Source organism: Monodon monoceros, unplaced genomic scaffold (genome assembly GCF_005190385.1).
Source record: "Monodon monoceros isolate NGI ecotype Baffin Bay Population unplaced genomic scaffold, NGI_Narwhal_1 Super_Scaffold_16, whole genome shotgun sequence".
Classification (NCBI taxonomy): domain Eukaryota; kingdom Metazoa; phylum Chordata; class Mammalia; order Artiodactyla; family Monodontidae; genus Monodon; species Monodon monoceros.
In genome coordinates this window covers 95,002,877-95,030,297 of record NW_021703772.1, presented here as the reverse complement: position 1 = coordinate 95,030,297, position 27,421 = coordinate 95,002,877, and positions in this window count along the sequence as shown.

Below are 27,421 nucleotides of genomic sequence, written 5' to 3'. Positions count from 1 at the left end.
ATATACAAAAATAAACTCAAAATGGATTAAAGACCTAAATGCAAGATTGGATACTATAAAACTCTTAGAGGAAAACATAGGAAGAACACTCTTTGACACAAATCACAGCAAGATCTTTTTTGATCCACCTCCTAGAGTAATGGAAATAAAGACAAAAATAAACAAATGACACCGGGCTTCCCTGGTGGCGCAGTGGTTGAGAGTCCACCAGCCGATGCAGGGGACACGGGTTCGTGCCCCGGTCCGGGAAGATCCCACATGCCGCGGAGCGGCTGCGCCCGTGAGCCATGGCCGCTGAGCCTGTGCGTGTGGAGCCTGTTGCTGTGCAACGGGAGAGGCCACAACAGTGAGAGGCCCGCGTACCGCAAAAAAAAAAAAGACACCTAATGAAACTTATAAGCTTTGAACAGCAAAGGAAACTGTAAATAAGACGAAAAGACAACACTCAGAATGGGAGAAAATATTTGCAAATGAATCAACGGACAAAGAATTGCTCTCCAAAATATATACAGAACTCATGCAGCTCAATATTAAAAAAACCAACAACCCACTCAGAAAATGGGCAGAAGACCTAAATAGACATTTCTCCAAGGAAGACATACAGATGGCCAAGAGGCACATGAAAAGCTGCACAACATCACTAATTATTAGAGAAGTGCAAATCAAAACTACAATGAGGTATCACCTCACACCAATTAGAATAGGCATGATCAGAAAATCTACAAACAACAAATGCTGCAGAGGGTGTGGAGAAAAGGGAACCCTCCTGCACTGTTGGTGGGAATGTAAATTGATACAGCCACTATGGAGGTTCCTTAAAAAACTAAAAATAGAACTACCATATGACCCAGCAATCCCACTACTGAGCATATACCCAGAGAAAACCATAATTCAAAAAGACACATGCACCCTAGTGTTCATTACAGCACTATTTACAATAGCCAGGTGATGGAAGCAACCTAAATGCCCATTGACAGATGACTGGATAAAGAAGATGTGGTACATATATACAATGGAATATTGCTCAGCCATAAAAAGGAATGAAATTGGGTCATTTGTAGAGATGTGGTTGGACCTAGAGACTGCCATACAGAGTGAAGTAAGTCAGAAAGGGAAAAATGAATATCGTATATTAACACCTATATGTGGAATCTAGAAAAATGGTACAGATGAACCGGTTTGCAAGGCAGAAATAGAGACACTGATGTAGAGAACAAACGTATGGACACCAAGGGGAAAATTAGGGGGTCGGTGGTGGGAACAATTGGGAGATTGAGGTTGACATATATACACTAATATGTATAAAATAGATAACTAATTTAAAAAAAAGTAAATGGAAATACAGAAATGAGCCCATGTTCATGGAATTCATGGATTCCACTGGTCCTATGATGTACCCATCATCCTGCAGCAGCTAGCTTGGCAGGATCATGAAATAGCCTTTTGAAGGCTCGGTTACAGCAGTAGGTATATGTTAAAATATTGGAAGGATGAGAAAATCTTCTCTAGGATTGAGTATATGCTCTAAATCAGCATATCGTGCTATTTCTCTCATAACCAGTATTCACAGGTTTGGGAATCAAGGGCTAGAGCTGGGATTGGCACCACTCACTATAACCTCTAGTGATCCACTGGTAAAATTTTCCTTTCTGTCCCCTCAACTTTAGATTCTGCTAAGCTAGAGGTCTAGTTCCAAAGGGAGAAATGCTTCCACTAGCAGCACAAGAATGATTCCATTGAACTGGAATTTGAGGCTGCCATATGGCCATATTGGGCTCCTTGTTCCAGTGAATCATCAGGCAGAAAAGGGGGGAGTTACTGTACAGTTTGGTGTAACTGAGCCTGCTTATCAAGGGGAAATTGAGTTGCTATTCCACAAGAAGTGTAGGGAGGAGTATGTCTGGATGGTAGATCTTCTGGACCACCTCTTAGTATTCCCGTGCTCTGGGATTAAATTCAGCAATCCAATTCAGGCAGGACTACTAATGGCCCAGACCCTTTAGCAATAAAATTTAGGAAACCTACTAGCAAAGAACCATGACAAGCTGAGGTTCTGGTTGAAGACAAAGAAAATATGGAATGGGTAGAGGAAGAAGGTAGTTGTGAAAACGAGCTGCAATTCTGAGCAGTTGCATAGAGGACTAGAATATTTATTCCTTATTTTTATATGAATGTTTATATGCATATTAACTGAATATTTTTCTTTCCCTCTCTCTTCCCCTTATCATCTTACATCAGACGTCTTGCTAGAGATTAATTTTAAATCTCAGTATTTAAGGTAGAGGATATAGAAGCAGGTGTGTGAATCTCCTGGAGGAAGAATGAACATTACCCAAAGACAAAAAAGGACTTTATATTCTCTTTTGGAGAAAGGGTTGGAGTGTTTCTGTTTGCACACTGAATAGTTGTACTGTGGGAGGTGGGAGGATGACTTTGCTACTATCTTTATTTGGAGATTAAATGTGGTTCCAGGAGTGTGTATGAGTGCCAAGTGGTCAGGAAGAAGACTACAGTATATGTGTGATGTGTCAATGTGGTTAGGCTGACCTACATTTGCTAGATTCCCTTTCTGGTTTGGTATTTCTGGTTAGGATGGGACACAAGAGATATATTCTTGTGGGAAATTTGAAGGGGGGTGGTGGAAGTGTCACGGCAGGTGTTGTGTAGCTCACACATGTTCTCATTTATCTGCGGGCTCATCTCTTTGGTGTGAGAGAGGAGTCGGGGCCACAACTGCTCTGCCTTCCCCTGGATCCTTCTTCAGCTTGTGCAGCTCCTGGGCCAGGTGTGTGTTTCACACCTTGATGAAGAGCCTCAGCTTCTGCTAGTACTCATACCACCCAGGCCAGAGGCAGCAAGAACTGACATGGGCTTGAGTTCATCCTCGTGGGCTCCTACTAGTCCTGTGGGTTCCAGCTTGTCCTTTGCTGTCTTCTACTTTACTGTCACATACATATGTATAGAATGCGTTTCAGAAATTTGACCTTAACAATAAATAGTGGGAACTGTCTCTCTCTCTAAATACATAATATAATATAATACAATATAATATAATATATTATTAAACAACAACATATATATATGATATATTGCAGGGATTTGACATTACCAATAATAAGAACTCTGTAAATATATAATATAAAAACATTATGTTGTATATAATATACATAAATACTTTGTTGCAGGGATTTGGCATAGGTATTAATTCTTAGTGAATCTGCTTCTCTGATTGAATCCTGACACATATGTTACCAAAGCTTGCCCTGTTGAAGTAAAGCCAATCTACTGACACCAGGTTCTGGTAAAGGAAAGTGTAGCATTTATTGCAAGGCCAAGCAAGGAGCATGGGCAGCTAATGCTCAAAAGGCCTGAACTCCCCCTTTTATGGAAAGATTTTTTAAAGACAGGTTGAGGGAGAGGGTTATGGGGTGTGTGATCAGCTCGTAGACATTCTTCTGATAGGCTGGTGGTGAGATAATTGGGAGTCAACATCATCAACTTTGTGGTTCCAACCAGTCTATGGTCTATGTTCTTATTGTCAGCATGCTGTTTACTTCCTCCATCTGGTGGGGTTTCAGTATCTGCAAAACAGCTCAAGGATATGGCTCAGAATATTATCTATAGCCCTTGAGGAGGAATTAAGCCCCTTGACTTTGTTTAATGGCTAAACTATTATTATTTTGTCTTGCTTACCTGTTGTCCTTTGTTTCTATATTTTCTCACTTCTCTGACTAAATTTGTTCTTTGGAAATCAGGGAAAGCCTAGGAGGCTAAAGTTTTTCTAGAAGCAAGAGACCAGCAGAGGACATGGTGGGAGGTCTGTCCTGGCAAAGTCCCATAGGGTCCTGCTCAGTTACAGAAACATAGGTCTAGCTCAAAGGATTAGAGACTCGTGACTGACAGACACACACCCTGTAAGAGTCTGAAGAGCTCCCATCCTGGGCAACAGCCATCCATCATAAAACTCCAGCCCTGTGTCTGAAGAAGTCTTTGCACCTTCATGGCTTCTTCTGTTCCTTCCAGGCTCATCCTTTTCCCTGTTGCACCATCTCAGGGAGAGTTTTAGGACAGGGATGATCCCAGAGCAAGAAATACTGGGAGAAATGGCTGCCAAGACCCTTGAACTGTGTCCCGGGCCTGGAATAATCACATCAGCTGTGGTCCTCAAGGACCCAAGATTCCTCCCTTATGTCTCTGCATCTTGGGAGGGTGTGATTTCCTGCTCATTCCCAGTGAACTGTGAACCTTCTCCAGCCTTTCACCAAGAAGCACATATTCCTGTCACGTGAGATTGCACATATTTCTGCTCTCTTCCAAGAAAGGTCTGCAACCTCCCTATCAAAAACCATCAGGCCTGCCATGCATTGTCTTGAGAGCTTTCTCTCAGAATCCTGTGCCTTCCCCACACAAGCAGTGGACCTGATTTTCCAGAAGGGCTGATAACATTGTCCTCCACCTTTAATGATCCTGATAACTTCAGAAGTTCCTATCCCAAAGCTGCTTGTTCTAGCAGGGCTCAGGAACAGAGATGCAGCTAGAAGGCTTCCACTTGAGGGAGCGAAGCAGGAAAAAGGATTTATCCCCAACCCCCGACCCTGGGTGTTCACAGGAATGAATGATAGCAGCCCTCTCTCTGTCCAGGACATTTCTGCTGCTCTGAATTTCTCAAAACTTTTCCTTTCTCTGGGAAAATGCCACCCTGAGCATGACCTGAGGGCCCCAGGGCTCAGTGATCCACACTGAAGACAGCATTCAACCACAAAGGGTCCTTGAAACACTGGTGGAAGTGAGGGGTGAAGTCAGGAGTCGAGGTGAGACCAAAGTCAGGAGCCCTATTTGGAGGCTGAATCCTTGATACTGACTTGCTTAATATACAAGTGCCATTAAAAATATCCTTACCTCCCATAGACAAAAAAGTGTATATTAGGGTGTTCATCTCAGTATTCTTTAGAATAGTGAAAATGCCAAACAATGGGGATATTCAATGATAGAATCTTGAGTAGCTAGGAAAAATCATGTGTTTACTTTTTTTTTTAGTATAAAAGGAGAAGTGGCCACAAAATGCTAAATCTTTTTTTAAGAGCAAGTGGAAGAATGATATAAACCCATTTGTTTATTTTCTTTAAACTTTAAATTACTGACTATGCCTGGAAAAAAAAGAAGTCTCAAGCTGCTGGCAGTGATTTCTTCTAAGGAGTGGATTTGGAGGAGAGAACATTTCTCTTTCCTACTAAATATAATTCTGAATCCTTGGGTTTACTTACAATAATTATTTTTTTGTAATTAAAAAATGAGGATTAAAAATTGTTTTTGAAGATTGATGAATGACAGAAATGTTTATAATACAAGGTTAATTTTTAAAAGTAGGACACATAATATGTAAAGGCTAAAACCCCATAAAATATGCCCCCCCCACACACACAAAAGAGGCAGAAAAAGACACTGAAAGGAAGAAAATAATTCAACACGCCAATGTAGGTAATTTCTGGGTATGAAGGTTGTTTGTCCTTCAGGATACGTTTTGTGTTCTGAAAACTTTGTAAATTAATTTTTTAAATCAGAAAAAAATGGACATGATTATTTTTTATAGCCAGGCTTATCTTAATTTCCTTTAAGTGTTAGGCCAGGGCAGCTGTGTAAGGGCTCACATTTCCTTATTTTTTTCCCAAACCGAAATTCTTTGAGAAGAATTCTTCTCATGGATGCTGCAGTAGCTTGTGTTCCTGTGGAGAAAATTAAGGAACAAAACTTGGAAGTGTCCTGCCCAGGAGACAGCTCTGCAGGCCACCTGGGCTTTGACCAGCACGACCACCCCTGGTGTCACCCACGGACACCTCCACCTTATGAATTAACATGTTATCAATTCGCCTTCTTCCTAGGAAAACGTTTTTGGTACCCAATTCTCTAATTCGTATCTGCTGTCAAACACCATTCCCAGGACTTCCCTGGAGGTCCAGTGGTTAAGACTCCACGCTCCCATTGCAGGGGGCCCAGGTTCGATCCCTGGTCGGGGAACTAGATCCGACTGGCACGCTGCAACTAAAGAGCCCGCATGCTGCAACTAAGACCCGGTGCAGCCAAATAAATACATAAATATTAAAAAAAATACACACACACATACACCATTCCCTTCATTTTACAAACAATAAAAATGAATTGGAGAGTATTTAACTCACTGCCCAAAGAACCAGTTCAATAGCAGGGCCAGAACCAGATGTGCAACTCAATCAGTCTCACATTTATTCAGGCACCTAGTGTGTGTCACGCATTGTCGACAATGAGGATATAAAAACCTCATTGGCGTAATCCTTGTCCTTTGGGTCCTCATAACAGGCAGGTTGGAGAAGGAAAAGGGAGCCAGGGAAAAGCAAGGAATGGGTGTAAAATGAATGGAAGTCACAAGCAGTGATGGTAATAAGCAAAGAAAAAAACCCGTGGCCATCGCCATAGTGACAGGGAAAAAATGTAAGACAGCGACAGTGGAGAGAAGCAGGGTCTAAGCCTGTCTGTGTTCTATAAGAGCAGTGGTGCCCCAGGTGTGGTCCCCTGATCAGCAGCATCAGCATCTCCTGAGGCCTTATTAGACATTCACATTCACGGACCCCATCCCGGACCTCCTGGGAATCAGAAACCCTGGAGGCGGGGCCCAGCCATCTGCATTTTTCCCCCTTTTCACCCACCTCAGCCCAGCTCCCACCTCCACCACCGTGTGACTCTGACACCTGCTGAAGCCTGAGGACCCCTGATGGAAAGTTCAGTGAGGGGCAGATTCTAAATAACTCAGGAAGGCTAATGCACAGCAGAAAACCTGGCACAGATGAGTTACCTGTTGTCTCCTGGAAAGACCAGAGAAGATGTCCCTGACAGAGGTGCTCCCAAGATAAGCCCCCAAAATGCCCTCTTCCAGTTGCAGATGGAGATCTGGGACTGTTTATGACATGCTACTTCCAAAAGTAAGCTAAATGCCTATGCATGCAACTCTGAGGAATATCTCTCTCGCCTATATTTCAGCCATGTCTGGGAGTGCTGAATGAGAGAAAAATCACACAACAGCCAAATGCCATGAAGCTAGAGAATCATGTAAATTTTCACCTGCACAGGTGGTAGCATGTGATAAGGGCTTCATCATAAATTTGAACACAATACAGCTGAGTACAGAGGCAACCATCCCTGCTGACTGCAGACAGTAAAGGAAGGCTTTACCCAACAGACGACATTCAGTGTGGAGTTGAAGCACCAGTAGAATTTTACCAGGTAGAGAAAAGAGCAGGAACAAAGGTTGGGGGGGTCATGAAGGCCTCCTGCGAGAGAGACAAGGATGGGACAGTGGATTACAACGAGCCCCAGGGCCAGGCTGAAGAAGATGAACGTTCTTCTGTGGAAAGTGGAGACCCTTAGGGACAGAGGGATGGTGTGAGGAAACAGACACATAGAAAGACTACTTGGTATGTGTGGGAAGAACCGACTGGAGAGGGGGTCAGTTAAGTGAGATTCTGGGTGATTTTTATTTTTAGTTATTTGTCCTTTTTCCTACCATGAATGTATTTTACTCACTACTTCCTTTGGAATTAAGAAGTACGGCCGTGAAGAGAAAGAGCAACCCAGGATGGGAAAGCCCTGGAGACCCAGACTTAAAGACAAGAGCAGTGATCAAGCCCATGTGTAGAAGGGTTAGCACTGGCAAAGAGGAGGGGCCATCTGTCCTTTGAGGTCAGAAAGAAGGGGATAAAAGTGCATGAAATATCAATTTTTGAAGCAGAACAAAGTTGAGATCATTGGTAGCAGAGGCCTCTATTTCCTTAGTCATGAGACAGCAACACCATCACCCGAGAACACAGGGTTTGTGCTGGGGGTCGGAGCTTGAGGAGAGGTGCAAAGGTTTGGAACAAAAAGAGCTAACACCTCTACAGTGTGTGTTTTGTGTCAGTCACTGTCCTCAGCATTTTATATATATTGACTCATTTAATCCTCCCCACAGCTTCAGGAGGGAGACACTATCATCATCATACCCATTTTACAGAAGAGAAAACTGAGGCTCAGACAGGTTACACTCATGTAGGAGGTAAGTGACAAAGTGAGGATTTTTTTTTTTTTTTTTTTTGCGGTACGCGGGCCTCTCACTGTTGTGGCCTCTCCTGCTGCGGAGCACAGGCTCCGGACGCGCAGGCTCAGCGGCCATGGCCCACAGGCCCAGCCGCTCCGCGGCATGTGGGATCCTCCTGGACCGGGGCACGAACCCGTGTCCCCCACATCAGCAGGCGGACCCTCAGCCACTGCGCCACCAGGAAAGCCCCAAAGTGAGGATTTGAACCCAGGGGATCACCAATCAATGTCAGGATTTAGAGAAGGAATACCCCGGGAATGACTGAAGGATCAGAAAGTCGTTTTGAAATCTCAGCTGAGTTGAAAAACCATGCCTTTGCCATGGAGCCAATTGGAAAGTCCTGCTTTTGCCCACTCCTGCGGAGAGCACCTTAGAAGAGCTATCGTAGGTTCTCTGAAGGAAAGACTTGTAGGGCTGCCCTCAAAACGTTGCCATGACTTGCATTTGCAGGAGATGACGTGGCCCTCAGGTTGCGTGAGAAAGCCTCCGTTGGAGCTTTCCCATGGAGAATGCCAACTGCTGGCCAGCAGACGCCCTGCTGAGCCCAGGCCACCTGCGTCCTGGTGACTCAGGGAAGCGACAGCGGGAAGAGGGCCGCTTCCCAGCCACTTCGACTTTGCCTAATCCGACTGTGGAATTGTTAAGTTCTTCAAGTATTTGGGGGAAGAGCAATTGCCAAGCAAGGATCTAAAAATAGTTAAAGCAAACACAAAGACAGAATGTGAAAATCAGATTATTTGGGCAGCCAAGCCAAACTTAGAAAAACTACAAGATGGGAGGAGAGCGAGAAAACAGAACTGCAACCTCCCTCCCCAGCAACAGTTACACCCCTCGTTGTTGTCGGTTACCGTAGCAGTGCTCTCTCCCTCCTCTGTTCCTTCCCGTAGAAACCATCCCAGGTCACCTGCACTGCACATCAAAGCATTCAAATCAGATAAGCAAACCGCCTTGTATACTACTGTGCTCACATCAAAGAAAATCGAAACCCTGGGGCAGCAAGAGGGTCCCCACGCCCTTCTCTACCATCAGTAGGATGGACCTGCCTTATGCACAGGGGAGGTACATTGCAAAACCTTGTGTTTCCAAAAAATGCCCAGTTCCCACGCAACATTTTGAGACACTCACAGGAGACCCAGCTAAGATTTGGGTCGGTTCAGATACATCTGGCTGTCACATCAGAAAATCCCCCTAAACAGTGACTTCATCCATCAGGGTGTATATGTTTTTGTAATGTAACAAGACAATTGGGGCAAGCTAGTTCCAGGGTCAGTCTAGCTGTTCTATGTTGTCAGTCAGTGCCACCGGGGGAGCCGTCCTCAGTGTCTGCCTTCCTAGCTATGTAGAGAGAGGCTTGTTTTGTGCTCAGGCTGACGTCTTAATGCCCTGCCCATTAAGACAGTAATGTGTTTTCCAGCTATTAGTCTTTCTTGCCTTTTCTGTCTTCTGGAGACTACCTGCATTCCTTGCTCGTGACCTCTTCCTGCACCTTCAGAGCACATCACTGCAACCTCCACCATCACATCCCTCCCCCTCTTCTCTGACCCTCTTGCCTACCTCTTTAGAAAGACCCTTCTGGTTACACTGGGCCCACCCGGACCATCCAGGACAATCTCCCCATCTCAAGATCCTTAACTTATTTACAACAAAGTCCCTATTGCCATGTAAGGTAACATAGTCATAGGTTCTAAGGATTGGGTTGTGGTCACATCCTTAAGGGACCATTATTCAGCCTACCACAGGACCTCACAAGAGTATCGCTTTGGTGATATCCTCTATGCTCTCACTCCCTCTAAGGAAACAAGCCATTCTTCCTAAAGATTTAGTCAGATAATTCTAGAAATTTCCACATGTGTTCCTCAGAGAGCCCTTTCGGCTACCCCAGGCAGTTTGGCTATCCCATGACGGGTGTGATGAGGTTAATTGTGACCCTTTAATTTGGGCCACCATGGTGATGCTTCTTGATGGTGTGTTAGTTAAGGGTTTTTCAAAAGAAATAGAAGCAAAAGGAGATTACATTTAGGTATAGATATAGGTATAGACAAAGAGATTTATTATAAGGAGGTGGCTCACACAATTACGGAGTCTGAAAAGTCCAAAATCTGCAGAGCTCATGTCCCAGTTTGTGTCCAAAAGCCAGAACTACTATAGAACCTGGAAGGGCTGATGTCCCAGTTTGAAAGGCATCAGGAAGCAGAATTTCTCTCTCGCTCTGGGAGGGTCAGCCTTTTTGTTTGATTCAGGCCTTCAGCAGATTGGCTGAGGCCCACCCACATTAGGAAGAGCAATCTGCTTTTTTTCAGTCTCCCGATGTAAATGTTAATCTCCTCCAAAACAACCCCTGAAAGAAACACCCAGAATAATGTTTGATGACATGTCTGGACCCCCTGTGGCCTAGACATGTTGACACCTAAAACTAACCATCCCCCAGTGCCAGTGGCAGAGGTGGCAGCTGTGCTGCTCATGCCTGCTGGGGTGGGTGTCCCCCAGCGCTGGCACAGATGCTGGTGCCACTACAGTCTGCAGCAGGGGTGCCCAGAGACCACCAGCACCCAGCACCGTGACCCACATCACACAGCCAGCACACCACCTAGAACTAATGGGGCTGCTGCAGGGCAGCTTGAGGCCTCCACAAAGAAGGCAGGAACGTAACTCGTGAGGCTGGCACCAAACCCTTTATGGTGGCTGCCTCTTCTGGTGGAAGAGTGTACTGCACCTCCCCTTCATCCTCTTACTCACCCTTTGAACCAAACTCTGACCTTTAACCTTCTCTTCCCTTCCACTGAGCTCCTTCCCCACAAACTCCTTTATTTTTCAGATAAATATCACACCCCCCCACCCCGGGCTTCTCACACCAGCTACCCCGCCATCAGCTCTCTACATGATCAGGCAAGGCTGAACCCTAAGATAAACACAATTCAAAATTTCAACCAGACTGAGAAACCTGCTGAAGCTCTCAAAGGCTTCAAGACAAAAGGAGTGTGCTGCCAGCAGAGTAGAGAGTCTGGGAGAGGAGACGAGTGGAAAGTTGGAGGGCAGTGGGATAGAACCGGGGGCCCCAAGACACACCAGATACGCCCTGGCCCGCCTCTCGGCTGAATGGTTTCCCTGAGAACAATCCATTTTACCTACCCTGCCACCCAGAGAACCTGTCCGCGGGCAGACTTTCTGATTTTGAGCTGCCCTGAAACATGAAGATCCTCCAGCCAGGACTCCCCTCCCTCCCCCTTGGTGGAGGGCAAACAGCTGAGTAAAAGAGTGGCTCTCCTCTGCCTGACTTATCAGCCCGCCCAGATGATCCTGGCACACACAGGCTTGCCAGGACCGTAGGAAAGAGCATACATATTTCATGGAAACCTAATCTAGTTAAGGGCGTGGAGGTTGGAAAAGGTAAAAAAGCCCAAGGGAGTGTCTCCCTCCTGGCTGGGCAGGTGGGACCAGCGCAGTGCAGCTGGCGCTCTGAAAGCTGAGAGCTCAAAGGTCACAGGAGTGAAGCTGATCTTAGGCCTGGCCTGCAGAAGTAGGGGTGGGGCAGCAGAGCCAATGAGCAGGCTTCAGGTCTGGGAAGCACAAGCTGCTCAGGGGGCCTTGGCAGAAACCTTTCAGCCGGGTCAGGGAAAGGGCTAACTTTCAGCCCTGCCCCAAACAGGCCACTGTGCAGCTTGTTTCCCAAAGGTTGGCCACAAGCACCCTTGGCTCACAGCAGAACAAGGTAGCAGCTAAGAGCACAGGTTTAAAATCAGATGGTTCTGAGTCTCAAGTCCTGTTTGGCCTTTCTTAGGAAGAAGATGTGAAGCCAGTCACTTTATCCCTCAGAGTTACGCTTCTTTGTCTATAAAGACCTGTCTCATATGGGATTTCATTACAGCATCACTAACAGCTCCACACTGTCATTAGAGACCCAGATTTCTCTTTCTACTGTGTCTCCCTGGTACAAGGCTTCCATTCTCAGGGTTACCTAATGGTCCAGGATGCCCTTGGAGCTTCCTAATTACAGTACAGGCTGGAAGGAAAAGTCAAAATGGCAAAAGAAAAGGAAAAACAAAAAAAAGCCTCTTCTGGTTTAGTCAGCTCCTCTTAAGCAGCCTGTCCTGCCCACACGACATGCATTAACACTTCTCTTTCAAGGAGGAGAGCTTGTTCTCATGACCAAGCTGTAAGGTACAAGGGCGCCAGGGAAATCTTCTTTTATGTGCTTTTATAAAACTAGGTTCATTGCTCATCACCCTAAATAAAATGGGGCTCCTGTCCCTAAGGAGGAAGGAAAATGAACATCGAGGGAGGTAACCAACAGTTGCCACAAAAGCCCCCATCCCCCGAGCCCCCTTGGAGGTCAGTCCCATCACAGGCATCCTGCTCACTTTCTTCTCTGAGTAAGGACCAGGGTCAGGCATCCAGAGAGCAGGACTGGGACCAGAGCACAGAATTTAAGGAGGCCCTCTCTCTCAGGTTTGTGCAAGTGCCGAAGCTCCACTCGTGTGAACCTGGGATTGAGAGCCTACTTAAATTTCGCATCCTAGGCACCTTGCAGGCCTCATCCTAGTCCCAGCTCTACCCTCGTGTTTCCAGCTGCAAATGTCCAGCCCTTTTTTCTCCTCACCATGTTGTGTGGGACAGTGTCTTCCCATTAGATCTCGTTTTCTAAAATGGGCAAACCTTCTTTGTGAGCCTCAGAATTTCGATCAGTTGGGGCTTCTCAGAGACCTCAGACCTCTTCAGACCCTCTAGAACACGCAGGTCTCACCATCACAGCCACGTCCCCATCACCCCTAGAGAGCAGGTAGACACATCAGGATGGTCAGGCTGGATGCGACCTCACCAGGAAGGGCAAAGCCACTCAGCCCCATGGCACAGCTTCCCCTTGCTTTGGATTTTAGAACTGCTGCAGAAGACTTGGAAGAAGCAAGGGCTGCAGCTGGCACAATTCCCCCACCTCCACCTCTGCTTTGAGTTCTAAGAAAACACCAACCACGCTAATGCTAGCATTTTGCAAACCAGCTGGCCTGAAACAAGTTTGGATATTTGTGGGTTCCATACACAATGGGTTAATTTCCAGTCCAATTATAATAACGGTAATAATTGGCCACACTCTGGGAGCTGGCCATTACCACAATTTTTAACTTGCATCACTAAGGCAAATGGTTTTATGTACAGCTGGTTCCAAGAAGGCTGAGTTTTCTCCAGCTGGGAAAATTACGTACCGGAGTCACTGCCCATCCCTCTTTTCCCCGATGGTCTTCTTCCAATATGGCATCACCTGCAAATCCCAGGCTCATGAGACCATCAACCTGTCTCTTCCTTCTTGCCCTTCCTGCCCAGCTGGCTCTCCAAACCAGCAGAGATCTGATTTATCCTCTTCTCATCCATCAGTGGATGCCCAGTGGCTCTTGAACCCTGAGCCCCACTCAGGCCCCTATCCTTACCCCATCATTCCCAAAAGAAATATTTATTCCTAGTTTTATTTTGACAGCGCTCTTTCCGAACCCTGGCGTGGGCTTCCTGGCTCTGAGTATTTTTCTGACGTCATCATGGACTTGAACTCCTCGCTCACAACCTTGGCCAAGAGAGAGGAGGTGTTAGCAGAACACCAGGAGGATCACACCTACTGGGAAGCAGGAGGGAGGGAACAGGGCAAAGGAAACTCTCCCACAGCTCTCATCTCTTGTCCCATGGATGAGAAGGACGAGGTCTAGAGAGTGTCTTGTGAAAGGCTTGGAAGGATCCCAGGGCAGACGAAAACCTCTGGGGGACCATGACCCCTGCTCTGCGTCATCTCTTTCTGTGGTGCTTGCCTCTATCTCTTATCTCCCTTCCTTCACCGCAGAGATTGTGTATTTTGCCGTTATCACCCAGGACAGTTTCTAACACTGTCTGTACCTAGTATTTGTTAAATGAACGAATGTCATTGGGCACTCTATAGCCTGGATATGTTCAGACCTCACCAACCAGGGATTCAAATAAAGTCACATATCAATCATGTGCCACGTGTATGTAGAATCTAAGAAATGATACAAATGAACTTGTCTACAGAACAGAAACAGACTCACCTAGAAATCAAGCTTACCGTTACCAAAGGGAAAAGGGGGTGGGGGAGGGATAAATTAGGGGTTGGGATTAACAGATACACACTACTGTATATTAAATAGATAAACAGCAAGGACCTACTGTATAGCACAGGGAGCTATATTCAATATCTTATAATAACCTATAATGGAAAAGAATCTGAAAAAGAATATAGATATAGATATAGGTATAGGTATAGATATAGATGACTGAATCACTTTTCTGTACACCAGAAACTAACACAACGTTGTAAACCAACTATACTTCAATTTCAAAACTCAGTCATATATTTGATATATGATATCAAGGAGCCTATGGTCAAATTTTCCTCTGAACGGTTTCCTCATTGGGTTATTGCAAATGGTTAAATGAAAGGACAGAGCCAGCCCTAGGGTGAGAAAAGGAAGGCACCCAACTTGGGTACAAAATTTAAGGGGACACCCAAAATCTCAGTAGTCAGATAAGTAATATGTTAATGCAATTGTGTTTCCTAGGGCTGCCATAACAAAGTACTACAAACTGAGTGGCTCAAAACAACAGAAATTTATTCTGTCACAGTTCTGGGAGCTAGAAGTCAGAAATCAAGGCGCCAGCAGGGCCGTGCTTCCCCCAAAGGCTCTAGAGACGAACCTTTCCTTGCCTCTTCCTAACTTCTGCTGGTTGCCAGCAATCTTCAGCCTCCCTTGGCTTGTAGCTGCATCCTTCCAGTCTCTGCATCCTTCCAGTCTCTGCCTCCACATGGCTGTCTTCCCTTTGTGTCTCTGTGTATCACATAGACACGGTGACCTTCTCGTAAGGACACCAGTCATTGGCCTTAGAGTCCACTCTAATCCAGTATGACCTTATCGTAACTAATTACATCTGCACAGACTCCACGTATTTCCAAATAAGGTCACATTCTGAGGCTCTGAATCTGAAGGGGACACTATTCAACCCAAGCAGTATTTTTTAGATCAAAATTCATGCAAAAACTCCAAGAAGAACGAAATTTCAAAATTCTAAATACAGGATCCGCCCCTGCACTCACACAGGGCACTTCATTCACCTCCCCTAGGCCCAGCCCTCATGAGATCATCTCTGTAAAAAGCCTCCAGAACAAGGTCAGGGAGCTAGAAAGATACGCTCGACATTGATTTCTTCTACCACTTCGCTCTGTACATGCTTCTCATGAGGAAATATCATTGGTTGCTGGGATTTGACCTCTCAGGTGTCAAGGTGCACAAGCATGGTTGAAAATATTTCTATTCCCTCTTGCACCCACTGTCCATACTGACATGACTTCATTCTTTTTTTTTTCTTTTCCATTATGGTTTATTAGAAGATAATATAGTTCCCTGTGCTATACAGTAGGACCTTGTTTATCTACTTTATGTATGGTAGTGTATATCTGCTTATCCCAAACTCCTAATTTATCCCTCTCCCTGCCCTTTCCCTTTGGTAACCATAAGTTTGTTTTCTGTCTGTGGGTCTATTCTATCTTGTAGACAAGTTCATTTGCGTCATTTTTTTAGATTCCACATATAAGTGATAGCATATATTTGTCTTTCTCCGTATGACTGACTTCACTTAGTATGATAATCTCTAGGTCCATCTATGTTGCTGAAAATGGCATTATTTCATTCTTTTTTATGGCCGGCCATCCTCAGTGCAAGAAAGGCATTCAGGAGAGAGGCAGAAACCATCCTTCATGCCAGATGGGATCTAATTATTGCCAGTGATTGTCAGAGAGAATGAGCACCTACGGAGGCAAGAAGAACTTCCCCAAGGCTCAGGCCTGCAAGGACTCCTAGGAAAGCAGACCCAAGTTTGCATAGCAGCCTATCTCTATCATTCTGGTAGCTTGTACAGCACACTTGGAAAGGTTTCCAGAAATTTTCATAGAAGCCTTCCCACCCCTTTACAGAAAACCACACAACCTCTGCTTGGACATCGGGTTCTCAGCAAGGGAACATGAGAAATAGCACAGCCTGGGCTGCAGTGATTCAAAAAGTAGGTCATAAATATCCTTGAATTGAATAACTGGGGCTAATGTCTGGCGGCGGCCGCCAGAGCAAGCAGGTTCTATGTGGTTTATTTTTCTTTCTTTTCTGGAATTGCTGAGACGAAAGTGCTGAAATCTTCATTACTTTCACTCCAAAAAAAAAAAGAAAAAGAAATGGCAGAGAATTCCGTGTTTTTAATATCTATGGATTTTTTTCGTATTGATACATACAAAATTCCATGTGCTTTCTGTATGTAATTTCCGTGAAATCAAACTGATGAGGTTGATATGGAATCATCCCTGTTTTCAAACTGAGAAAAGTCTTAGGCATCTGACTCACCCCATGTGTCCAAGTGTGGTGCCAGGGTTTGCACCTAGGATGTAGACATTCCTTCAAACACTGGAATCCTCCGCCTGGTTGACAGACTACATGCAAAGTAACAGTTCTGATAGATGCATGACCCTACAGATGGCTGTTCTTCTGCAGAGTTCAAAGACAGAAACAAAATTGCTCTACAATCACAAGCATCTGAAATGGGCATACCGTCACCCACGTGATTCCACTTCTAGGGATTTGCAATCAATAATATACCCAAAACTTTATCTACAAGGCTGCATATCACAGTGTTATGAATTACAGTAGAAAATGGGGAGGAAAATACCCCAAGTGAGGGGGGTGGTTAAATAAGTTATGATACACTTATAGTTAAAGTGTGAGGGGGGTGGTTAAATAAGTTATGATACACTTAAAGCGTCCCAGGCCTTCCAACCCTGAGTAGTCAGTCACCTGCTATTTAATCCTCATGACACTGGGATTCCTGACTGTTTCTAACCACTCCTGGGGAGTAACCATAGCAGTCGGTCGTGGCTCTCACCCCTTGGTTCATGCCCTGTTGACTTCTAATATCTTCTGGCCTTACCCTCTCTCCACTTTACCGCAAACATGGAAATAGCCCCCTTCTTTCATTTCTCAAGGCATCACTTGGGTGTGTAACTGTGAGTCTTTACCAGGCAGATCATAAAGAGAGTTCAAGACCAAAAACATAAAACTTAAATCTCAAAGTCAGACATCAATATTCCAAAACCCATCTTTGGTGCTTCAATGCAAGGAGCGCCTTCTTGACCTCTCACCTCTTTGCCCTGGTCCACCTCCCCCTGCGAGAGTCAACTCTTACTTATAGCCACATTCTTCTCACCGTCCTGGGTCCTAGGCCTGCAACGCAGACTCCAGACCCCCAAAGGAAGCCAGAAATCTGTAACCATCCGAACAACGCAAAGAGGCACTTTTCAATGCCATTTATTTCCTCCTTGTCTCAAACTTCGGCTCCACTGAAGGAATTCGTTCCTGCCTTTGTATCATCAAAGGCCCATTGAAATGTTTCTTTTATCTCAATTAAAAAAAAAAATTTCTCCCTCAAATGAATTTTGCTACCTCACCCCAGAGAAACCAAGACAAACTGCCAATAGCTTTTAACACAGCAATTTTTTTTCCTTCCCACTACACATTTAATTGAATTCCTCAGAGCCATTAAAAGTCATGTGGTAGAAAAGTATTTAATGACATGGGAACAGTGTTCATGATATATGGTTAAGTGGCAAAAAAAAAAAAAAAAAAAAAGACCTATCCAAAAGTTCCTGCAGTAGAATCCAGATTACATGAAAGTGATGTTTATATTTGATTAGGAGAAGAGTGGAAGATTTGGAAACATATTGTGTTTTTCCATCTTGCTTTGCTACATCCATATGCCTCAGGGCAAGGCATGATAACAGATACCAAGGGAAAGAATGACTGTTAAGCTTTTGACATTCAAAATAGGATTTTACCCCTGAGATGGGCTTGAGGGCTGGGAACTCGTTAAAAAGGACCATTGTACAAATCAATGGCTTTGCATAAGGGATTAGAGGGAAGGGAAATGGAGACAGAGCGGGGTGGGGGTGGGGGGTGAGAAGCTGTCTCCCCTGAGCTCAGGGGACCGGACTGAGGGCAGACAGAACCTTACCCTGGTCTCTCCTTGGAGAGACCATGGTACAAGACAAGTCCGTGGTGCAGGACTAATAAGGCAGAGAGACACAGCTGAGCAGAGCAAGCATACCTGTGGGGCATGAGTCAAGACGTAGACAGTTGACAGCATGGGTGGATCAAGCCGGTCAAGAGTAAGAAGAAATGGCAGAAACTCAGGGTTATGCAGCAGCTACGGGAGCCGTGGAAGGACCTAGATTGCAGAGGGAGGCCCCTGGTCCCCTAACAAGTTGAGACAGAATAGGACGCATGTCAGCAGTCACATGGCAGGGGCAAATGCCAGTAGGATGTCCAGTGATGAGACTAGGCCAGCTGTCTCTCAGCACTAGCAGTCAGCTCACAGGAACGCAAGCACAGGGTCGGGGGGTCCCTCTGGCCATGGGGACAGGGAGGCTTAAGCCCCGTGTTCCCAAATGTCACTTAGAGAAGAGCTTGGTGAGGCGGGCAGGGAAAGAAACTAAAAGATTCAACAGTTGTCCCAAGGAGATGAAGTTAAGCTTAAAGAGACGATACCAGTTACCGATTTGGACTAAGTTTAAACTCCAATGAGCTCAATGGAGAATATTTTCTAGCAATTCCGTATAGTGATAGTGTGGGGTAGGGGGCAGAATGGGGCAGAGGATCAAACTAGTTATAGATATAGTAGTTCTGAGGCTTTAGTGTACATTAGAATCACCTGAACGGCTGGTTAGATCACACATCACTGGGCCCTCCCCCAGAGCTTCTGACTCCCATGAAGTCTGAGATGGGGCCTCAGAATTTGCATTTCTAAGAACTTCCCAAATAATGTCCGTGTTACTAGTCCTGGAATGCCATCTTGAGAACCACTCTTCTAGAGAGTTAAGGAACACCATGGTCTGAGCACAGCTAAAGGGGGTGATGTTGAGGCTTCTCTCCGTCTGTCAGTCTGTCTATCTAGCCATCTATGACCGGAAGTACATATACCAAATGGCAGTTGTGATTATAACTAGGTTGTAAGATTATAGACAGTTTATATTTTTTACTTCATGCATTCTGAACTTTTCTAGCTACCTAAAACGAGCATGTATTTCTCTTGAAATTTGAAAAAAATATATGTCAAAAGTGTTATTCAAAAGGTAAAGAGACTTGCTGGTTGGGTCTGTCTAATATAATCCTAGAAAATGAGACTGACCAAGGGGCAGAGTACTCACTCTTCCTTCCAGGCCTGGGCTGGCCCTTCCCTTCCCAGAACCTTGTGCTATAGACACTTTACAACAAAAAGCAATCTATTTATGAGACAAAGGAAGCAGCCACCAAATAGGTGTGATTCATTCGAGGCGTAAAGCAAATCCCCCAGGCCCTTAAATATCCCCCTCACCCACCTGCTATGGTCCTGGAGATTGCTTAGGAGACTGTTCCCTAAAGGACTTTGGAAGATGTGCATCATCACCGTTACCTGGTAGGGATCAGCATTCACTTTCCAACCAGGAAAGCTGTGATCTAATACAACGCCTAGATTGACCTCAGGTCACTAGGAGTGTAAGAGGACAGGTGATAGATCAGTTTTGCTGGCAGGTTCAGTATCAAAAGTTCCAGGGCACACCACCCAGCCTGGAGGAAACAGTGGGCAGCTGTGGGCATCCAGGGGTCATCCAGAGAAGGCGCTAAAGGCCAGCTTGCACAAATAACATTAAGACTGAGAAGCTCCCACCTCTGCCTGGCAACAGGGCTGCCTGCTGGGGATGCACTGGAGAGCCAAGCTGGAGCTGCCCTGCCTCGGGACAGCTAACATGCACAGAGGCTTGGCAGGGAAGCTGCTGCAAGGGCCAAATGGCCTATACAGGTGGAGATAATACATTTCACACACGGTTAAGTTTTAAAAGCAGTTGGACTGTTTGTGGAAAATTGTCCTTTGAATGTCTTGGGACATCTTATTTTCCAAAGGCAAATTTTTTTGGACAAGAAGAGGTGCCAGAGGCCCGAATCTGGCTCATGATGAAAATGGCAGAATGTATGGCGGTTCTTTTTTAAAAGAAATCTCAGTTCTCATGGGACCCAGTTTGCTTCCTGCAAGCACTGCTGCCCCATCTTGTTTCCAGTCCACGGCCTTCTTTATAAAAATGGCTCAAATACAGACTTCTTAAACTCTGCTTCAGAGCTGTCCCAGCTTAGACACTAAGCAGGCTGACTTAGAGTTCTGAGCAGACCAAAAAGATCAATTTAGTTAAGGCGTTAGACTCCATCTTCTTTGGCCGTAACACCCTGCTGGTGTTATTCCCCTCTCCACTCAGGGAACCAGTCCTTCAGCAGCAACAGTAGTAACAAGCTGTGGAGGGGTTCTCTCGGATTTTGCCACAGAGCTGACGATCCCCGGCCTCTGTACAGAAGGTGACAGGGACGCAGATGGCCAGCTAACCACATGGTATTTGTCTTTTTCTGTGTTATTCTCCCTGCTTGGCTGTGAGCTCCTTGAGGGCAGAAATGTCTGAATCCTCACTGTGACCGTGAATGCCTAGCACTGTGCCTGGTGTATGGTAGGCTCATTCACGTTTGTTGAATGAATGAAGGATTCAGTAAACAGATAACAAAGTGGCACCCTTACAGAACAAGCGTTTACTGTGTATTCAGCACTACACTAAACAATTTACATTTTATCATCCCATTTAATCCTTCTAACAAATCATTTTACAGCTAAGAAATGGGGAGGGGGAGACTAACGGAAAAGAAAGAGGAAAGAGGGCAAAAGGATGAGGGGAGGGAAGGGAGGGCGGCTGAGGGAAGAGGGAAAAGGGGGAGGAGGATGGATGGAGAGTGGAAAGAAAAGGGGGCGGGATAGGATCACGAGGGGAAGGGGGGTGGGGAGGGGACTCGAGAAGAGGTGAGGTGGAGAAAGAGTGAAGGAGGGAGAGATTTAGAGAGAGAGCAACTGGCACCTGCAAGTAGCTTTGCCCCAAGGGAAGCCCAGGTACAGCAGAAAGTACCAAGGGGATTTGGGTTGAGCCAGCAGCGCACACCATCCTGAGGACTTGACCACAGATGCCTGACGGGATGTCAGAACAGCAGGCAGCACCAAGATCTGACAAGAGGGACCTGCCAGATGCCAGGCCCTGGCAGGAAGACTCTCCCCGCAGACCAGGTTTGAGAACCAAGTGGGCAGGCTCAGTTAAAGTCTGTCAGCAAGTAGTGAAGCCGGACATGCTGGATTAGAAACCAGAGACTGTAGAGACTGGACTCTAATCCAAGGTTACAAAAGAGATTTAGGCCCAGAGCACAAGGCAGGAATCCAGATACAGAACAGAAGCACAAGGAGAGGCCAGGCAAGATGCCTCAGGTCAGATAGGAAAGTGTTTGCATATTTGTTTGTTTTTAAAGTAAAATTACTTCATTGTTTTAGGAAATAAACATGCGGTCATTATAAAATTAAGCAATACGAAAAGAAACAGAGGTCAAAGAATAAAACATTAAATTGTATTAGCGAGGAATAAGCTTTATTCCCGTTAGATGGATGCCATTTCAGACAACTCTAAGCACATATACAGACAGAAACATAGATAAATAGGTGCATGGACACACAGATGGACACTTGAACACACAGGTAGATATTTACTAAATGTTACTTTTAAAGTATGAAAGTTAATTTTACTTGATTTTACTTAGATTTTCTTTAATTTTACTTAAATTTGCACCCCGAATTCATACTTCCTCATGTTTTGAAAAACTTCAAGCCAAAAATAGTGTTTCAAATCATCCCAGACTGTGATATTGCCTTAGGACACAGAGTAGAAATAAACACAGTTCCTCTCTGGAGGACCCACTCATCCCAGAATCCTGAGAATTCCTACAGATCAAGTTCCAAGGACAATGAGCAGCTTAGAATCTAATGTCACAAGACACACAAGAATACAAGTCACCAGGTCTGAGAATAAGCCAAAACAAGAGAGAGGGCTGAAGCAACATTAAATAATTCAGACATTAGAATTATCAGACACATAATTTAAAATTGCATTTAACATGCTTAAAGAAACAGAAGGGACACTTGAAAAATGATCAAGGAACTAGAAATATAAAATGTACCAGAACAGATTTCAAGAAGAAGCAAACAGAACTTCTAGAAACGTAGGACTTCCCTGGTGGTCCAGTGGTTAAGACTCCACGCTTCCCACTGCAAGGTTCGATCCCTGCTTGGGGAACTAAGATCCACATGCCGTGGGGTGCAGCCAAAAAATAAAATAAATAAATAAAATAAAATATTGTGATCATTAAAAAAAATAACTTCTAGAAATGAAAAATATCTAATAATTAGAATTAATACTTTGATGACTGGCTACAAAACAGATTAGTCACAGCTGAAGAGAGACATAGTGAACTGGAAGTGAGAATTGGAGGGATTATCCAAGATTAAACAGACACAAAGAGATGGAAAAACACCGAAAAAAAAAAAATTAAAGACAAAGTAGAAAGATACAACATATGTATTGTTAGAATTCCAGAAAGAGCAGAAGAAAAAGGAGGCAGAAGCAATCTTTGAGGAAATAAAAAGCTCAACATTTTTTAAAAGTGATAAATTACTCTTATGCACAGATTTAAAAAGAAGAAAGAGGACAGATAAAGAGAAATATATCCTGAGATGCATCATAATCAAATTGGGAAATACCAAAACCGAAAAGCAGATCATACAAGTAGCCAGGAAGAAAGCACAGGTGAATTTCTTCCTTTTTTTTTTTTTTCGGTACGCGGGCCTCTCACTGTTGTGGCCTCTCCCGTTGTGGAGCACAGGCTCCGGACGCGCAGACTCAGCGGCCACGGCTCACGGGCCCAGCCGCTCTGCGGCATGTGGGATCCTCCCGGACCGGGGCACGAACCCGTGTCCCCTGCATTGGCAGGCGGACTCCCAACCACTGCACCACCAGGGAAGCCCCCACAGGTGAATTTCAAAGGAACAAAGGTTAAGTCTCCTCTCAACATAAAGCACAGTGTATAGAAGGATGATATCTTGGATAATAGAAATCAGCACTTACATGGTATCTATAATGCACCTAAGAATGTCCTAAAGGCTTCTCTTGCTTTAACAACCCATTCACTCCTCAGAATTACAAGGAGGTAGGTACTGATATTATTCTCATTTTACACACAAGAAAACTGAAGTAGAAATCTTTTTTTTTTTTTTTGGTTGCGTTGGGTTTCTGTTGCCACATGTGGGCTTTCTATAGTTGTGGCGAGCGGGGCTACTCTTCGTTGCGGTGTGCGGGCTTCTCATTGCGGTGGCTTCTCTTGTTGCGGAGCATGGGCTCTAGGCACGCAGGCTTCAGTAGTTGCGGCACACGGGCTCAGTAGTTGTGGCTCTCGGGCTCTAGAGCGCAGGCTCAGTAGTTGTGGTGCACAGGCTTAGTTGTTCCTTGGCATGTGGGATCCTCCTGCACCAGGGCTCGAACCTGTGTCCCCTGCACTGGCAGGCGGATTCTTAACCACTGCGCCACCAGGGAAGCCCTGAAGTAGAAATCTTAACATGTTCACACTGCTAGTAAATGTCAGAGTTAGAGCTCAAATCAAGTTAGCCTTGTTTCTGAGACCATGTCCTTGACCACTATATTCAATTAATTCTCTGTGCTGAGAGAAATAACTGTCAGCCTGAATTTTTTACCTGTGAAGGTATCTTTCTATAATAAGGTCATAGGAAGTTTCCTCTTCTGGTAATGGCAGACTATATAATTCAGTTAAAATTTTGAGGCTATAATTTAAAACCTTCCCACACGGAAAACTCCAGGCCCACATGGCTTCCCTAACAAATTCTACCAAATATTTAATAAAAAATAAAGTCAATCTTACACAAACTCTACTAAAGTAAAGAAAACAAGGGGATATCCCAAATTTATTTTTTGAGACAAACATAATCCTGATACCTAAATCTGGCAAGAACATTATAAGAAAGCAAAATTATAAGTCAATCTCACTCATGAACATCGATGTAAAAAATCTTAACCAAAATATTAGCAAACCAAATCTACCAGGGCAATTTGGAAAAATCTGTTCAATTAAAAATGCATTTATCCTATGACCTGGCAATCACAATTCTGGGAATTTGCTTCACAGATTTAACTGCCCTCCTATAAAATGATAGTGTTCACATGTAGAGTATTTATTGCATCATTGCTTGTATTAGGAAAAGACTGGAGACAACCCAAGTTGTCAACAGTAAAGGCCTCATTAAATAAATTACTATACATACAGACAGTGGAATATTATGCAGCTATATATAAATGAATAATGACAATCTCTATGTATTGATATGAATCATTTCTAAGGTATATTGTTAAATTCAAAAAATCAAAATACAGGAGAGTTTTACAGTATGCTGGTGGTTGTATGAGAAGGTACAAAAATGAGAATTTATATTGATAGCTGTTTGTATGAATACTAAGAAATACTAGAAGATTACGAAAATCTTCTGTTTAGAGAGGTGTGTAAGGAGGTGGGTTGTAGTCAGTGACAGGAGAAGAATTTTTATTGAACTTTTCCCCTTTTATATTGTGTTTTGACTTTTTGAACCATGGGCTATATTATAAGAACCAAGTAAATATCAAAGAACAATAGTATCTTATGGGGAGAAAATAAAACAAAATTACAATGAAAATACATGACAAAAACTGCATATTAGGAAAGAAAGACATGATTGGAATTGATGTTTACTGTTTGAGATGTTGAGCAAACATCTTGGGTAACTTTAGAAATATAATAAGTTAAGCACTAATGTTACAATTCTAGGCTAATGACTAAAAGAATAGAAGTAGTAGTGTATAACTTCTGAATCCATAGACCAAAAAAATGGATAAAAAAAAATTTAATCTCTCCAGAGAAGAAACAAGAGAAAAATCACAATGAAAAAGTCACAACAAATAGAACACACAACATAAGACGGTGGAAATAAATCTAAATACACAAGTAATAACAATATACATATAAATATATTGCTCATTAATGCTCAAAGAGTATCAGAATTTTAAAAAATCCAATTATATGCTGTTTATAAGAGCATGTATATAAAATGAATAAGGATATGAAAAGGTTGAAAAAAAAAGAAAAGAATAGAATGGAAAAGCTATCCCAGGTAAATATTAACCAAAATAAAGCTACTGAAGTTATATTAAATCAGAAAAATCAATTTTAAAGCATAAAGCCTTCCTGGAAACAAAGTTTAAATTATATAATATTTGATATGATTGATTTAATTGATATAATATTTCTCTAATAACATAGTCTCAAAAAATATAAAGCAAAATTTGACAGAACTGCTAAGAGATACAGATGTATGTCTCACAATCATAGTGGGAAATTTTAACATACCTATCTCAGAAATTCATTGTTTCAAGCAGATTAAAAAATAAACAAGTAAGGATATAAACAGTTTGAACAACATAATAAACAATTTTGACCTAATAGCATATATGTAACTCTGGACCAATAATAAAAGAGAACATATGAAGCAAACATTAAGCATTTGTAAGAATGTCATTTGTAAGAATGACATTGATATTTCTACTGGGCCATAAAATAAATCTCAGTAAATTTCAAACAACTGGTAGCATCAGACTATCCTTTTTTACTACTAGGTTACTAATCGAGAAATTCGCAACTAAAAACACATATTACATTGTAACATCTAAAGAAAATTAATTTTAATCTTACCCAAACTATTAAAAGATTATAAAATAAAAATAATACATGCCAACTCATACTATGAGGCAAACATAACCTTGATTTGAAACCATAGCAAGGACATGATGAGAAAGTAATATTTCAGTTCAACCTCACTCATGAACATAAATTCAGAACTGCTACACTAAATATCATGCTCTTTCTATTGGCAAAGCAAGGGGATAGCAGTCAAAGTGGTGGAGCTACTGAGGTCAGAATAGGCACAGAGGCGGCAATCATCCAAGAAGTTCCCTGCACCTGCTCATCACTAGAGGGCTTCAGCTCTGTTTTGAAAGAGTTCTGAGTCTAGGCACAAAATCCAACTCTCACATGTGTGTTGGGGGCTGTGGAGGGGAGTCCTCCCCTTTCTAATATAAAATCAATGGGGCTATAATATCTTTGAGTCACACTTCCTTTACCTCAGAAATTTGTAGGTATAATTTCACCGTGTTCTTGCATGTATTGTTCCACTAGTCTTTTGTGGGTTTTCGCCCCCCATGGCCTCTCCATTCATCTCTTAATCAACTGGATTTTATCACAAAGTAGTTATTGTTTTATTTGCTTCCAGAATGGCTCATATGTACTTATTCCCTGATTCTTTAATGTTTGTTAGTTGCTAAGTGTTTTTCTTTTTTTCATACTTTCCCACATGTGATTGTAGGTATTGCTCCATTGAATGTTGGTATGGAAAGTGTAAAGATAACCTGATTGCTTTTTCAAAAGATTTTTTTATTCATAGTGACCTAAAGAAGGTTATCTTTTTCCTTCCCCAATAAGCTTAAAATGATATAACCAGAGTCTACCATCTGGAACAATGGTTTTGTACAACACAGATTATTTTTTTATATCAAACTCAAGTATCATTTTCTGGTAAATTTTTCTTCTATTAAATCTTCTAATAAATGTTCTATTCTACTTTCTGGGTTATCTACTTCAAGTTTATCAACATTTGATTATTATTTTCTCTCTTCCATAGCTGTTATCTTCTCTTTCTCTAATTCCTTTAGTCTCTTTCTAAATCATTTATATTTGTTGAAGTTATCTCTAGCTTTTCCTGGATTTCCATGATTACATTTCCAACCACAATTATTCTATTCCTTCCTGTTTCTAAATTATTTATTACTTCTGTAGTGATAGTGCTTTATTCTTAATTTTCATTCCTTAGCTTTGCAACTGCATATCCACCTCATTTAAATATTTTATCATCTAATTTCAGAACTCTTCTAAATATTGCATTCAAATTCTCATTAAATTGTTGTATAGAATGAAATATTTGCAGAGAATTTTCTTCTGTTCCTTAGGTTATTTTTTTTTCCAGAATGGCATCTTCAGCTGTCAACTGCATTCTATATTCCTTTCACTTATTGTTATAATTTCTATTAATATTATTATTTTGGTTGCTAAGAGCCACACAGTTTCTTTAGATGCTTAAGAGGGAAGTTCTGTTCTCTAATGGAAAGTAGATGAATTCTCCTTGACTCCTTCCCACTTGAAATCCGTTTCCTACTGCTCCATATGAACTGAGTATAAAATTTGATTCACTTTAGAAGAAGATTTCAGCTTGGGCTGTATGCAATCTTTGTTGGAAAACTTGGCCCTGACC